The sequence below is a fragment of the Hypanus sabinus genome, unplaced genomic scaffold, assembly GCF_030144855.1.
Source record: "Hypanus sabinus isolate sHypSab1 unplaced genomic scaffold, sHypSab1.hap1 scaffold_1388, whole genome shotgun sequence".
NCBI lineage: Eukaryota > Metazoa > Chordata > Chondrichthyes > Myliobatiformes > Dasyatidae > Hypanus > Hypanus sabinus.
The window spans coordinates 6574-21157 of NW_026779460.1; positions in this window are offsets into that span (position 1 = coordinate 6574).

Consider the following 14584-nt stretch of genomic DNA (forward strand, 5'->3'; position numbering starts at 1 on the left):
GAGGGTTAGAACACTCAGATACCTATATTGATGACTTTAGTTACAGGGAGTGGCACTTGGGAAGAGCATATCTCTGCAGTAGAAAAGCTATTTGACAGGCTTTCCTAGGACAACCTGACAGTGAATTTGGCCATGCCAGTGTGACCTGTCTTGGCTATGTTGTCGGTCAAAGCAAGTTGGCTCCTGTTCGGGCAAAAGTCCAGGCAATTTCTCAAGTTCCTATTCTGACTGCTAAGAAGGCTCTTAGAAGGTTTCTGGGAATGGATGGATGTTATCGTAAGTTCTGTAAGAACTTTGCTGCTATCGCTCTTCCTCTGACCAATCTCCTGAAGAAGTGTGAAAAGTTTGTTTGGACCGAGACTTGTCAGGAGGCATTTGATTGATTGTTATCAGTATTTGAGAGTAGGCCAATCAATGTAGTGCTGTCAGCAAATTTACTTAGCAGATTGGAGCTGTGGGTGTCAACACAAGTCATGGGTGCACAGAAAGTAAAGGAGGGGGCCAAAGAGACAACCCTGTGGGTTATGTGTGCTGAGGGTCAGAGAAACAGAGGAGATGGAGCCCACTCTTACAACATGCTGGCGATTTGACAGGAAGTCCAGGATCCAGCGACACAAGGCAGGGTGAAGGCCGAGGTCTCTGAGCTCCATGTCGATACATCACGACTTACATGTGGCTACTTCTCTGCCCATGACTGCAAGGAACTGCAGAGAACTTTGGAGAGCAGAGAACATCAGAGAAACAAGCCTCCACTCCATGGACTCTTCCCACACTTGCCCTCCCTCGGAAAAGCAGGCCATGTACTCAAATAACCTCATAACCTGGACAGCCTTGCTGCAAGCCCGCTCCCCCATCGGAGAAGAGATACAAAAGCCATAAAGTGCGTAACACCAGGCTGAAGGATGGCTTCCTGTCTGCAGTTATAAGCCAAATGAATGATAAAATAGACTCGACCTCAGAATGTAACTCGACGTGACCCTGCACCATATGTCTATCTGCACTGCACTTTCTCTGCAGCCACAATGCTTTGTTACAGTGATTATTTTGTTGTACATCAGCTCAATGTACAGTTGTAATGTATCTATCTGTGCGGATGGTACATCAGGCAAGATTCTCACTGGAGCTCAGTACATGATGATAATAAACTAATTCCCCATTTTAATTGTGTGGAAATATTAGACTGACTGAGCTTCTGCTCTGGAACCGCAGAAGGAAACTGAACTGTTATCGTTTCTGTGGAAAGCAAATATATGGAAAAGGCTTCAATCTCACATTACGATCTGTGGTAACTGCGATCAGGTGACCGGTGGTGGGTCTCCCATATCAATATCTGAATCAGGTTTAATAGCACCGGCATATGACATGAAATCCGTTGTACCTGTAATAAACTATTTTAATTGCGTAAATGCAATAAACTTTTAATTGTGTGGAACTATTTGACTGATTGGGTTGTTGCTTTGGAAATTCTGAAGTGAAGCTGAACTAAACTTTAAACATTTATAAGAAGCTCAGAGAAATGGAAAAGGCTAAACTCTCACATAAACGGGCCAGACACCCAGAAACATCGGCTGCACTTCCGCACCTCAAAACAGTGAATAAAACATGTAGAGGCTATTGCAGAGAGAAAAAAAGAACATTGTCCACCCACAACGAGAGGACGTGACAGATCCGGATCTCACAGCCTTGTCTGAACGGGTGAAAGGTGAAGCTACTCGTACCCTTAGAGCAGTGAGCCGCAGATGCTGCAGATCTGCAGAAAATCATGAACGGGAAACGGGATCAGGTGATGGGTGGAGGGTCTCCCTCCTGAACCGGTGACTCTGCTCCTCGTCCCTCACACGCTGCCCGACCCATCCACCACATTCCCCACGTTATTCCATATTTACCCCAGATACATGTTTACTTTTCCACACCATATCTTTAAATACATGGATGGAAATTACAATGGACAATATAAGCTTCTGATAATCATAATCTGCAACAATTAGATTCATACTGGGAAAAAATGGTTTAACTACATAATGTCTCATAGGCCTGATTTGATTCTTACAAATTGATGAATATGTTCTAAAAAAACAAATTCACTCCCTACTTTTACATACTTCTTTCATTTTGCTTGCTTTTTCTTTCCACTTTTTCTATGTGTATACCTCAGATAAATACTTTGTGATTTGTGATATATATGATTATATGATATATATGTACAATGTCTGAAATACATGTAACGGAAATGTTTGTTTGATGAACTTCATTAAAAAATAAATCACAAAAAAAATCAAGGTGTCCGTTGGAATACGGGAAAAAGGAAATTAACTGAAATGAGGAGTCAACGGACCGCACCGTGACACCAATAGCATGCAGAATGATGTCGGGCCGAATGCATTTGTTTCCAATTAACTTAGTGTCGTTGAAGGTGCTGCTCCATACAAATGTCATCATTCATAGCTCACGATGTATGTCACAATTTTAACATAAACCAACTCCAGACTCCAGACTCTTGTTCTAAAATTAGCTCAGGGAATGCAGAATCTACTTTAAGACTATTTACCAGATCAGAGGAACAGCGGATAAGAATGAGAAAAAAAAATACACCCGCGCACATTGAATCAGAGACTCACAAGACCATGATAACACTTTTTCACACTGTAGCAAAGACTGACAGGTACAGTATGAAACCCACACTCTCACGCTGTTGCAGAGACCGGCATGTACATAAAGAAATGCATACACTCACACCGAACCTGAGCGTGACACCTTCAGAACCCCACACTCTCAGTCTGTACCACTGATATGCACAAAATGAAACCCACACTCTCACAGTGCACTGAGGCCAGTGAGTACAAAACGAACCACTTCTCTTCACACTATTCCCGCGGCAAGACGGTAGAAACTGATCAACACACTCGATTGAATGTCTCCAGTTTGTTGATTGCCTTTGTCTTGCGGTCGTTCTCTATCACTAACCCGCGATTTATGTGAATTTCATATCAATCGTCTCCTCAATTTCAGCTCGAAACCTACTGCATCCTGAATCCTTTTCTGTCCAGCACACTGAACTATTATTCTCTGTTCTTCCAACTCACTGTGTTATTCCTCTTGTTCCGCTATGAATGACTCTTGTTTCTGCAACCTTGTCCTGCGATAGTTTCAATGAAACTTCAGCCTAATCAGTAAGCAGACTCTGTTCAATCATGGCCAGTATTGGAAGAGAAAGACATAAACAGGGCCGTCGGCAAATAACGTAATATAGTTACCGGAGAGAGGTTGAGAGATGCTTACACACACACACACACACACACACACACACACACACACACACACACACACACACACACTTTAACACGCTCACGGATACACATACAGATACGAAAGATGTGGGGTAGATAGATTAAGTGATGGAGGGAACCGTCACAACTCTGGACATCGACGTATCAAAATTCAATATCATACTGGAGTAGGTGATCTAAATGAAGCAAGCATTAATGTCGTCTAGGGTGAACTGGACAGAGAGTTTGTGTACACAGCGGATATGTTTTATCTCTGGTGGCACATTGTTCGACGGGGTGGGGTGGGTTTGTTGCCGGAACTATGACGCCAGATTCTCAGTAGTTAATCAATCAAATGGGAAACGTGACTTCACTCACACTCCTGCTCACAAACTCTCTCAGAACCACACGGAACAAGACTGTTACCATTTTATCAGTGAACATGGATGTCGCGATACAGGCCAGACCGATGCTGTCATCAGAAAATCGAAATGATCATTATATTACTTATCAGTGGAACTCACTCGAATAAACTCACTCTCTGGTTCACAAACAAAAGAGAGCAGAGATACACGGTGAAGGTAGCAATTTCGAATTGTTGAGAGAAAAGTATTCGGATAAATGCTGCTCGAACACGAAATGTGCTGCCTGTGTGAGTTTTATTTCAATCAGATGCAGAATGAAACCCATACTCTCAAAAAGTAACAGAAAATGACAGATACAGAGTGAAACCCACACTCTCACACTGTAGCGGAAACTAACAGATACAGAATGAAACTCATATTCTCACACTGTAGCAGAATCCAACAGATACAGAATGAAACTCATATTCTCACACTGTAGCAGAGACTGACAGATACAGAATGAAACTCACACTCTCACTCTGTAGCAGAGACTGACAGATCCAGAATGAACTCCACACTCTCACAGTGTAACAGAAACAGGATCTATTTGCAGATAAAATCGCAGATGTGACAATGAAAATTGCCAAATATGCAGGAAAAATCGATTCCGGATTGTTTGTGGCAAGAGAACCACAGTGAAAGTTTCTGGTTGGAAAATGGGAACAGTCGTGACCGCTGCCAATACAACTGTGGAACGTTGTAAATGAAGCCCGCTCATTACTCACTTAATGGTTTCATTACACATTTTGATCCAATTACACAGAGGGATCAGACTGAGGTAAAGCCAATTGACAGTGACGTGTTCCTGTTACATTTCCACATTATTTGCCCCTGAGACACTGCCGATGATGCAATTTGTTTGTTCAGTAACAGTGGTCCAATGTGGGACTTGTCACTGTTGATCGATCCCCTGTATAAATCATAGCCTGTTTCAGTACGTCAGTCCAGAGTGTCTTGCCGAGCTTTGGAATTCAGAGCAATAGCGTTCGCTGCGTCACTCAGGTGGGATATCCAGTAATCTGGTGGATAGAAGACATTTACTACCCTGTTATTTCAGCCGGTGGAATTCCCGGTATGCCGCTGTCACACCTGCAAACGGCAGAAACTGAGAGTTAATACGAATATTCTTATTCTGAAGTGTTTTTATCGCTACTTGTTTCCATAGTCACCAGTTAAGTCCCCGCATTTCAGTCATGGGCAGAAGGCTCTGGCAATATTAATCCCTTTGCTTTCGTAGCAGGCATCGTTCCATATTGGAGCCGAGATTCTATCTGATTGAAATCCTCTCCGCTGTCCCGATACATAGAATAACGGTGAATTGAAATGTCTGCACAGGAGGGTACCGGGTTATACCGCATCTGTGAGAACCAGTCGTCCTTCTGTGGGTCTGTCCGTGGGAATTGCGTGTGAATTGTGTGACTGGATAATGGAACAACGTTAAGGGCTAATTTATTTTAGAAATGTGATCAGAGGGAACGGCAGATGCGGATTTCATTTTGTTCCTGTGATGCGGTTGTTTCATGTCCATCCTTCACTGTTTTTGCCCCCTAACTCTCAACTCTCAACTGCGGCCGAGAAAGCCTTTAAGCAGCTCCGCTCTCGTTGGTTTTGATAATTTCCCCCAGATTTAACACATTTACAAAACTCGTGGCAATTTCCCTGTCACGCCAATAATGCACAGTCAGCGGGTTCATATGTTCTGCGTCCGGTTTTGAGACAGAAACAAATCACAAGATCTAATCTAAGTCTATCACACTGCTGCTCAATTTCCTGAACTCGTCAGTAATTTCACTGCTTCCTTCCCTCTCTCTTGCAGTTAACCTGGTGGCGATTGTTATCCTGTTCCGTGGAAAGTGCGGTCTCTCCAAATGTATCACTCGCTACCTACTGGGAATGGCAGTGGCTGATCTCATGGTCGCTCTCTCTGAACCTCTACTGAAGTGGACTGTTATGATATACTTCAGATTTTCTGTCTTCCGTTTGCAGGGTCGTTTATTGCCTGCTTTTAGCCAGCACCGGGATCTCTGTCTGGCTGACAGTCGCGTTCACCTGTGACAGATTTGTGGCCATTTGTTGTGCAAAGCTGAAAATAATATATTGCACGGAAAGAACAGCGGCTGTGGTTATCGGAACAGTGAGTGTCCTGGGTTGTTTAGAAAGTATCCCTTTCTACTTCATATTGCAACCTACGAAGATAATTAATGGAGTTTTCCATGGTTGCGTGATCAAATCGAGCTTCTCTACGTCCCCCTCGTGGGCCGCATTTGAGATGATTCATCGCATTTTCATGCCTTGTCTCCCGTTGTTTCCGCATTTGAGATGATTCATCGCATTTTCATGCCTTGTCTCCCGTTGTTTCTGATTTTATTGTTCAATGTTCTGACCGTTAGACGGATCTTTTTCGCCAATCAAGTCCGAATGGGGCTTCGGGGCCGGAACAACGGAAAGAATGACAAGGATCCAGAGACGGAGAACCGAAGGAAATCGGTCGTTTTACTGTTGAGTATAACCGGGAGTTTTATATTTCTGTGGTTAACACGGGTGGTAATTGATATCTACCAGTGGATTACAAAAATCCCTCGCTACACGGCCGTGGATCCTGTTTATATCGCAGACTCCACGGCGGCGATGCTGCAGATCCTCAGCTCCTGCACCAACACATGTATTTACGCCGTGACTCAGAGTAAGTTCAGACAGGAGCTGAAGAACGCGGTGAAATACCCGCTGAAACTGATAACTAAATATGTTAAATCATAGAGCGACCAGTTTCGTTCTGCAGTAGACAGGACTCAAACACCACGTTCCCTCTATATCTGACTGCCGATATGTAGAACAACCGCGAACAGCTGAGCTCTCTAAAATACGCATATGTTTATTTTTCAACTCCGGCTCCATCTCCGGACGGCTCTCTCTTTGTCCCAGCATATTTCCGTCTTTACCTCCGTTCACGTCCCAAGGCCTCGTGATATTCTGTTTTCTTACTTCGCCTTCTATTCTTTGTTTCTCTCTGTCCACTCGCCCGGTCCCTACTGAACAAAATAATAAATCTCTTTGTTGTATGTAGTGCATATATTTACACTGATAATAACTGTACGCTGAACTGTAATAAAATTCCAAAGCCACGGGAAAAAGTTGCACGTTTTTGTATGATCTCTCTCTCTCTCTCTCTCTCTCTCTCTCTCTCTCTCTCTCTCTCTCTCTCTCTCTCTCTCTCTCGATCTAACTGAGTTCTATCTGGAACTGTAATCGGTATTTGAAATCCGATTTAAACACGGAAATTACTGGATACGCTCAGCTGGGAAGGTCGAGTCGGTTGGAATGTTAATTAATATTTGATCATCTGAGCCTACCGTTCATCACAAGGAAAATGAATCAAGCACCTCGTGTCTGAGGATTGAAAGACAGTGTTTTTTACAGAATTACTTTAAATGATGTGGTACCGCTTGCTGACGGAACATTCCTCATTTTTTTGCATTTCTAGCTCCGTCTCACTGATACACCGCCCTTTAGCCGATCAGCGTTATATAACACCGGTATAACTCATGCAGTTTGAGTGGTTTGACGACTACAACAAAACTGTCCGGCAAGATTATATGACAAGACCACCGCATTCCAGAGATGGCAATGACCTGGGCTTAATTCTGTTGTGTGAATGCACCCCATATCCTCCTGATGCTGACTGCTGTCTGAGTACAATCACAAACAAGACTAACCTGCAAATGCTGGAAATCAAGGTACTACACACATGATCCTGGAGGAACTCAGCAGGTCATGCAGCATCTATGTAAAAGAGACGTTTCGGGCCTCGACCCTTCAACAAAGTGATCCAGCACAATAGGATTGGACTTTTCTACCGTGATTGCAGTGTCAACGACAGATCTTAGGCAACCTGGCATGCCTCTTACAAATGGTGTAATTGTGCAGAATAATAAGGAATGGGTGGGCTGAGGCCCCCATGTCGTCGTGTTAAAATGCCACTAGGAAACCCTTGTTGTACATTCACAAATAATTGGAAATGAGCTGGATTGTCAGATATGCCCAGAGCAGAGGAAGTTGACAACGCGGTGTTAAGAGTATTAAAGGCTGCGTTCTTTTCCTGAGTCTGTTGCATTTCGGCAGACATGCTCAGTAATGCGGCTTGTCGAAGAGGAGCCTCCATCAGTTGATGTCTACAATAATTGAAAATTCCCAAAACGGGAAGCATTTCAGTTCGGGAGCGGGGTGGTGCTTCATTAGTAAAAGCTGCAATTTGTTCTTTTGCCTGTTGCCGAGTTCCTTACGAAAGAATGTGCTCTAAATACTGTGGAGTGTCCTGCAGTTTATTGAGGGTTACCCCGTGACCACTTTTAGGCCAGGTTTCTCAACAAAGCCACAATACTTTTTTCATGATTAACCAGGGTGGGAGAGGCAACAAGAAGATAATCAAATTTTTGGTAAGTTCTACTTCCCCTGGAAACCGGAAGGTGCATAAATCTAGTATTTACTGCGGCGGTATAAAGAGAGAGGCTCTCAGTTTACCCATGATACAACCTGGTCCAATTCACTTCCCACTGTCACTGTAAGTAAAAATAAACAACTACTGACTATCCTTATGTAGTAAGACCTGAACAGGATCCACAACAGAATAACATTCCGATGTGACAGGAATACTGGAGTGGATGACGTTGGTATCGCCTACGACGGGATGTATAGATATATTTGTTAATAACCATGAAGTATTGTAAAAACAAGTCACTCATTATCACAGCCTGGTTTTGGAAACGGTAAAACAGGAAAATTACAAGGACTACAGGTTGGTAGCAGCACTTCCTGATCCGAAAGTGCTTTTATGATAGGCTTCATGCCTTCCACTGCCTCGGATGACCGTACAGAGGTTAGAATAGCATTGGGCTTCGTGGGGTGCGGCGCAATGTACACGCTTCACATTTTTATGCTTTGCCCACGGAGAGGGAGGTACCTGCGAAACCAACCAGATTACGAAATACCCGGTCGTACCGGGCGGTGGGAAACAGGTCAAGCTTTGTTTTAACGATGAAGGAAATATTATACATCCAGCCTGAATGGAATGAAGTTGTCCAATAACATTAGTATTAGGTAGAGTTAAACTGAGTGCGGTTTAACTCCTGTGAAGTCGGAAACACGAGTTCGAGTAGTTCGGGAGTTGCACTGTGTTTGACTATAGTGACATGACGGGTTAAGGTTGGCAATTTAAATCGCTCATTCTGTTGTTCAATAAAAAACAATTCTGCCACTATTCCCTCTGGATAAGTTGAACAAGTAAGTATACTTGGAGAGCACAGGACCACACAAGATCAAAGAGTGAGTCTATGGCTGCTGCCAGAGTTAGCATGTGATATACAAAATTATTCATTTGTATTCATTGGAGTTCACTAAGGAGAATGACATGGAGAGAAGTGAGGTCAGGGAGGGAGTATAGTGATATTTTCAGACGTACTGATACTGAGGAGGAGATGGTGTCGTGTATTAAGTTGTGCATTCCTTTGGGGGTTTCGGTCCACTGGGGACACAGGCCCCATCCATGTAAACATGCAGTATAAATTGTTATCATGGTCAGTAAACAGACATTGCGTAGAGGGGGCTGTTCCTGTGCTATACTGTTCCCAGTTTATTGGTCAATGAATTGAAGCCCAGTGGGCAACGGATCAATTGGGTCTGCGACTGTGGTTCTCGACCGGGACACAGAGCCTGCCAGGTTGGGGTGATCAAGCAATCAGCATGCTCGAAGAGGAACTGGGAACGTTATTTAGGAAAATAAACTTATCGAGCTGTCTGAAGAAAATGGGGGACGGGACGGAATGAATGTTGTTGTAGCAGGAGCTAGTATAGGTTTGATGGGCTGGATGACCTACCCCACCCACAGTGATCCCATGGCTACTAATAACATCAAACTCTTAGTCTGATCTCCAGGGGAATTGTAATCCATCTGGGCCCACAAGATCAGTTTATTAAATAAGGGCACACGTCTGTAAAGTCACTTACATTGTATTCCAAGCAGACCCAGCTGCCAGAGGATGCACCGGTCAGTAAGGACACAGACCAGTACAAGAATCCAATACAAGAGTAGATTTGTTTTCAACATTGAATACCTATATCTGGACAATCCCAGTTTGGCACTGTAGCTGTGATTAAAAAAAAAGCACCATCAGCATTGTGTTATAGTGGCATAAGCATTTGCAACACCATGCACGGTATGGGAAGGATAACCACCTCTGAAAGAGTTGGCACCAGACCGAAGACAGACATCTCTGCAATAGTCGGTGCCATTCTGTAAGACCACTGATCTTTACAACAGCTGGCTCCGCTCTGCAAGATACACATGTTTACGACAAATGACAACGAACTGTAAGGATATAGATCTTTACGACAGCGGCATCATACTGTAAGAGTAGAGATCTTTATTACAACTAGCACCATGTCCCAAGGGCAGAGACCACGTCAAGAGCTAGCACTGGATTGTAAGGGCAGAGATCTTTGTAACTGTTGGCAGCATGCTCTGAGGAGACATTCCTTTACAACAACTAGATAGCAAAAGACCCGCACAGCCACGGATAAGTTGGGCGTACAGAGGATGTTTCCAGTGGTAATGTGTCCAGAACCAAAGGGGACAGCCTCAGAATTGAGGGGCGAACTTTTACAAAGGACATAAGGAAGATTTTTTTTCTTTATCCAGAGAGTCGAGAATGTGAGAGACAGGGGTAGAGACCAAGTCCGTAGGTAAATTTAAGGCACTGTAATATTGTCCCTGATTAGAAGTACAACTCCACGTTCTTTTACCTCCACCTCTGCGCTTTCTAAACTTATGAAATCCTTTTATAGTCATCATCCATTCTAGTCCCGCTCTCCGTCTGGTATCTGTACTGTACTCGTCGCATTAGAAGTCTGATTTCAGCCCATCAAATAACTTAATTGAATTTTGCCTCCGTCTTTCTTCATTTTCTGATCCGGTGCTCTCGTTCCGAGCCCATAGGAAAATTAGTTTAAACCCTCGTCAAACAGTACCTAACCTTCCGGCCAGGGTATTAGTTCCCCTGACAAACACGCTGGTTGAACTCGGCAGGTCGGGTAGCATCCGCCGAAGCGAGCAGTTACCGTTTCGGGCCGAGACCATTCGTCAGGACTGAAAAGAGAGGGGGCAGGGGCCCTATAAAGAAGGTGGGGGAGGGTGGGAAGGAGAAGGCTAGTAGGTGCCAGGTAAAAACAAAAACTAATCAGAGGAAAGATCAAGGGGTGGGGAGGGAAAGCAGGGAGGGTATAGGCAGGATAGGTGAAGAAGGGATCTAAGGGGAAAGCACTATGGGTACTAGAAGAAGGCAGAGTCATGAGAGGTGATAGGCAGCTAGAAGAGGAGGCAGAGTTTAAGTGGGATGGGGCACGGGAGAGGGAGGGAATTAACGGTTGGAGAATTCGATGTTCATAACAAGGGGCTGGAGACTACCCGACTGTATATGAAGTGTTGCTCCTCCAACCTGAGTTTGGCCTTATCGTGGCAGTAGAGGATGCCATGTATGGACATATTCGAATGGGAATGAGAAGCAAAGTTGCAGTAGGTGGCGAACGGCAGGTCCTGTGTTTTGTGGCGGACGGAGAGGAGGTGCTCGACGAAGACGTCCCCCAATCTGCGTTGGGTATTGCCGATGTAGAGGAGGCCACACCGGGAGGACCGGATGTAATAGTTGACCCCAGCACACTCACAAGTAAAATGTTGCCTCACATGGAAGGTCAGTTTGGGGCCCTGAATTGTGGTAAGAGAGAAGGTGTCGGGACTGGTGTAGCACTTACGCTTGCAGGGATAATAACCTGCTGAGTTCATCCAGCGTGTTTGTACGTGTTCACTTAACCACAGCATCTGCAGTGTACTTTGTGTTTACCATTAGTTCCCCTCCAGTTCCGATGGAATCCGTCCCTCTTGTACGGATCACCCATTCCCCGAAAAAGCGTTCCAATGGCCCAAGGAGTTAAAACCCTGCAGCCTGCACTATCGTCCCTCAGACACACATTCATACCATTCCGACTTGCGCCAGCTCGATTCAGCAGAAGTAATCCGGAGACAGGTACGTATGGAGGTCCTTCTGTTCAGCCACATTCCTAACTCTACATACTCACTGCGTGAAGCTCTTCCTCATTTTGCCTGTGTCATTCATTCCAACACACTTCACAAGCTCTGACTGTTCAGCTTTCAGCTTGATGATATCCTTGAGCCACTCCGATGCATCCTGGAACCTTGCGTCCCGGAAGCAATACACCAACCTTGTGTATTTGCTGTCATAGTCTCCTGACTGTCCCCCTAACTATAGAGTCGCCTATCACTACAATACTGCCTGACCTTTCCCTTATATACAGCGCCTTAGAGCCAGCTCCGTTGCTCCGGCTGCTGTTGTGCCCTAATGGGTCATCAACCCCACCCTGTTCTCTCCAAATCAGTATACTTGTTGCTGAAGGGATTAGCAATAGGAAAACTGCCAATAATGTTTAGTCAGTTTTTGAACTTAAATAAATTCGTATAGTTTGGTACAGACAAAAGTCATCGATAGTGTCATCTCACTCGGGCTGTTGTCTGAGAATCTGATTTAGAATCTGCTGTGCTCTGACACCGGAGGTCTCGGACCAATATTCGGAGCCAAATTGTGAATACTTGGAGTAACATGTGACTGCACAGCCCTCCTTCCATTGACCCAACGCGATCTGAATGGCACGTTCATTGGCAGAGGGATACCGTCCTTTGTGTGCATAGGTGACAGAAGGAGGAAAGAGGCGATGGGTGACTTGGAAATCACCGTGTTCAGTGTCAGTGCCATATCGGTGGCAGTTATGACCTTCTGAGTCTGACTCCCTGTTCACGTTCAGAATGGATCGTTTGCTCTTGGATGTGGAGCAGCAAGAGCCGGTACCATATTCCAGGAACAACTCTCACCAGTTCCGGGACAAAGTGAATTTCTCCACTGTGGCTGGATGGGACTGGTGTACTGGGAATGCGATTTCACTCACAGTGGGTTGTTCTGCCATTCCACCCCGTGTGTCGAAAGGAGCTCGCCATGAAACGAAAATCATACCTCATTTCTGCTCAGTCCTGTAGGAATAATAAGTCTGTTGTGGAGAGTCCTGTGGGATTATGTTACATTGGAAAGACAAGTTTAGATCTCCAAAACCGTATGTACAAATTACAACAACTCGCTGCTAAGGGTAAAGTCACGGGAGCTCGTAGCTTCTGCCCACTCGCAATGCACTAGGACAAAATTCAGCCATCTTGCAAACACCGTCTGTACAGGGCAATGGACTGAGGCTGAATTACATTCTCCCCAAATGCTGATAATTCCGAATTAATATTCTGATAGAATATGCATTAATATTCGTGTATTTGTTCCTGGAGGGGAGGAGGGTATGTTTGATGTTTGAAATTTAAAAAGTCATGAAGGTTACAGAGGAGATTTACCAGGGTGCTGCCTGGTTTAGAGAGTATGGATTATGATCAGGGATTGAGGGACCTAGGGCTTTACTCTTTGGAGAGATGGAGGATGATAGGAGACATGATAGATGTGTGCAAGAAATTAAGAGCAATAGACAGAGTGGACAGCCAGCGCCCTTTCCCCAGAGCACCACTGCTCAGTGCAAGAGGACATGACTTTATGATAAGGGGTGGAACGTTAAAAGGGGATATTAGAGGAAGGTCTTTTATTCAGAGAGTGGTTCGTGCGTGGAATTCACTGCCTGAGTCAGTGGTGGGGGCAGATACACTAGTGAAGTTTAAGAGACTACTAGGCAGGTAGATGGAGGAATTTAAGTTGGGGTGGGGTTATGTGTGAGGCAGGGTTTGAGGGTCTGCACAACATTGTGGCTCGAAGGGCCTGCAATGTGCTGTACTATTCTAGGTTCTGTGTTCTATGTTCTAATATGAATACTTGAATACCATGCATATTCGACTATAGCATTGGTAAACAGTTCATCTACCGATGTCGGTGGCTAAAGTGAATTGGTAAATGACAGGGAGAATAAATAATTTTCCAGTAATATGAGAAACTGAGATGAGTTGTTGGCATTTGAAAAGGTATCCCATTTACTGCAAAGGAACTGCCGCAGTTTAAGCAATTGGTATGATCGGATTAAATCTGGAGGATGCATGGCAATGCACAAGTGCAGACACAATGCAGACAAAATGTCTACGTAAGGCCAGGAGATCCATACCAAATGCTGGAATGTGAATTACAACGGTGGACCAAGGGGATCCCGGAAGCACATGGACAGATCTTTGAAGGTAAACGCCCAGTTCGGTGGGAAATTTAGCAGCCGAATTGAGATCTGATTCTGTTGACTGACGGCAGTGAATGCCAGAGCAGGTAGCTCTGCTGGATCTATAGCAACACTAGTCTGCATAAAGATGTAGTGTTGTGCGCAGTCTGGCCATTCAGTCTGGCCATACAGACACAGTAACATTAACATTAGGAAGATGTGATGTGCAAGCACACTTCTGCTTTCAACGTCAGGCATGAATTCTTAAGAATCCAAACTCCATATCGCGGTATAACTTCTGGAAACCTTTAGACCTTTATTTGTCACATATCTACGAACAGCAGCTTGAAAATACTCAAAACTACTCTCCTACCACAATTTCGGGGGAAAAGGTAACAAAGATACAGGAGTGAATACAACATCACCCTGAAAACGCGTGTTACGGGGCTTTATTACAATATTTATTATACTATTATAGAATGTGTTTATAATTATATGATGTATAATATAACATTGGCTTCACAATCTGTCTATTTTTGATGTTGCACCTTATCATCTATCTTTCACTACAGCGGTTATACCTCACTCCGCATTCCGTAATTCAACTACTACGACCACAGTTACATAATTGAATAACGTAGAACCGTTCCGAATCTAGAACTACTGAAG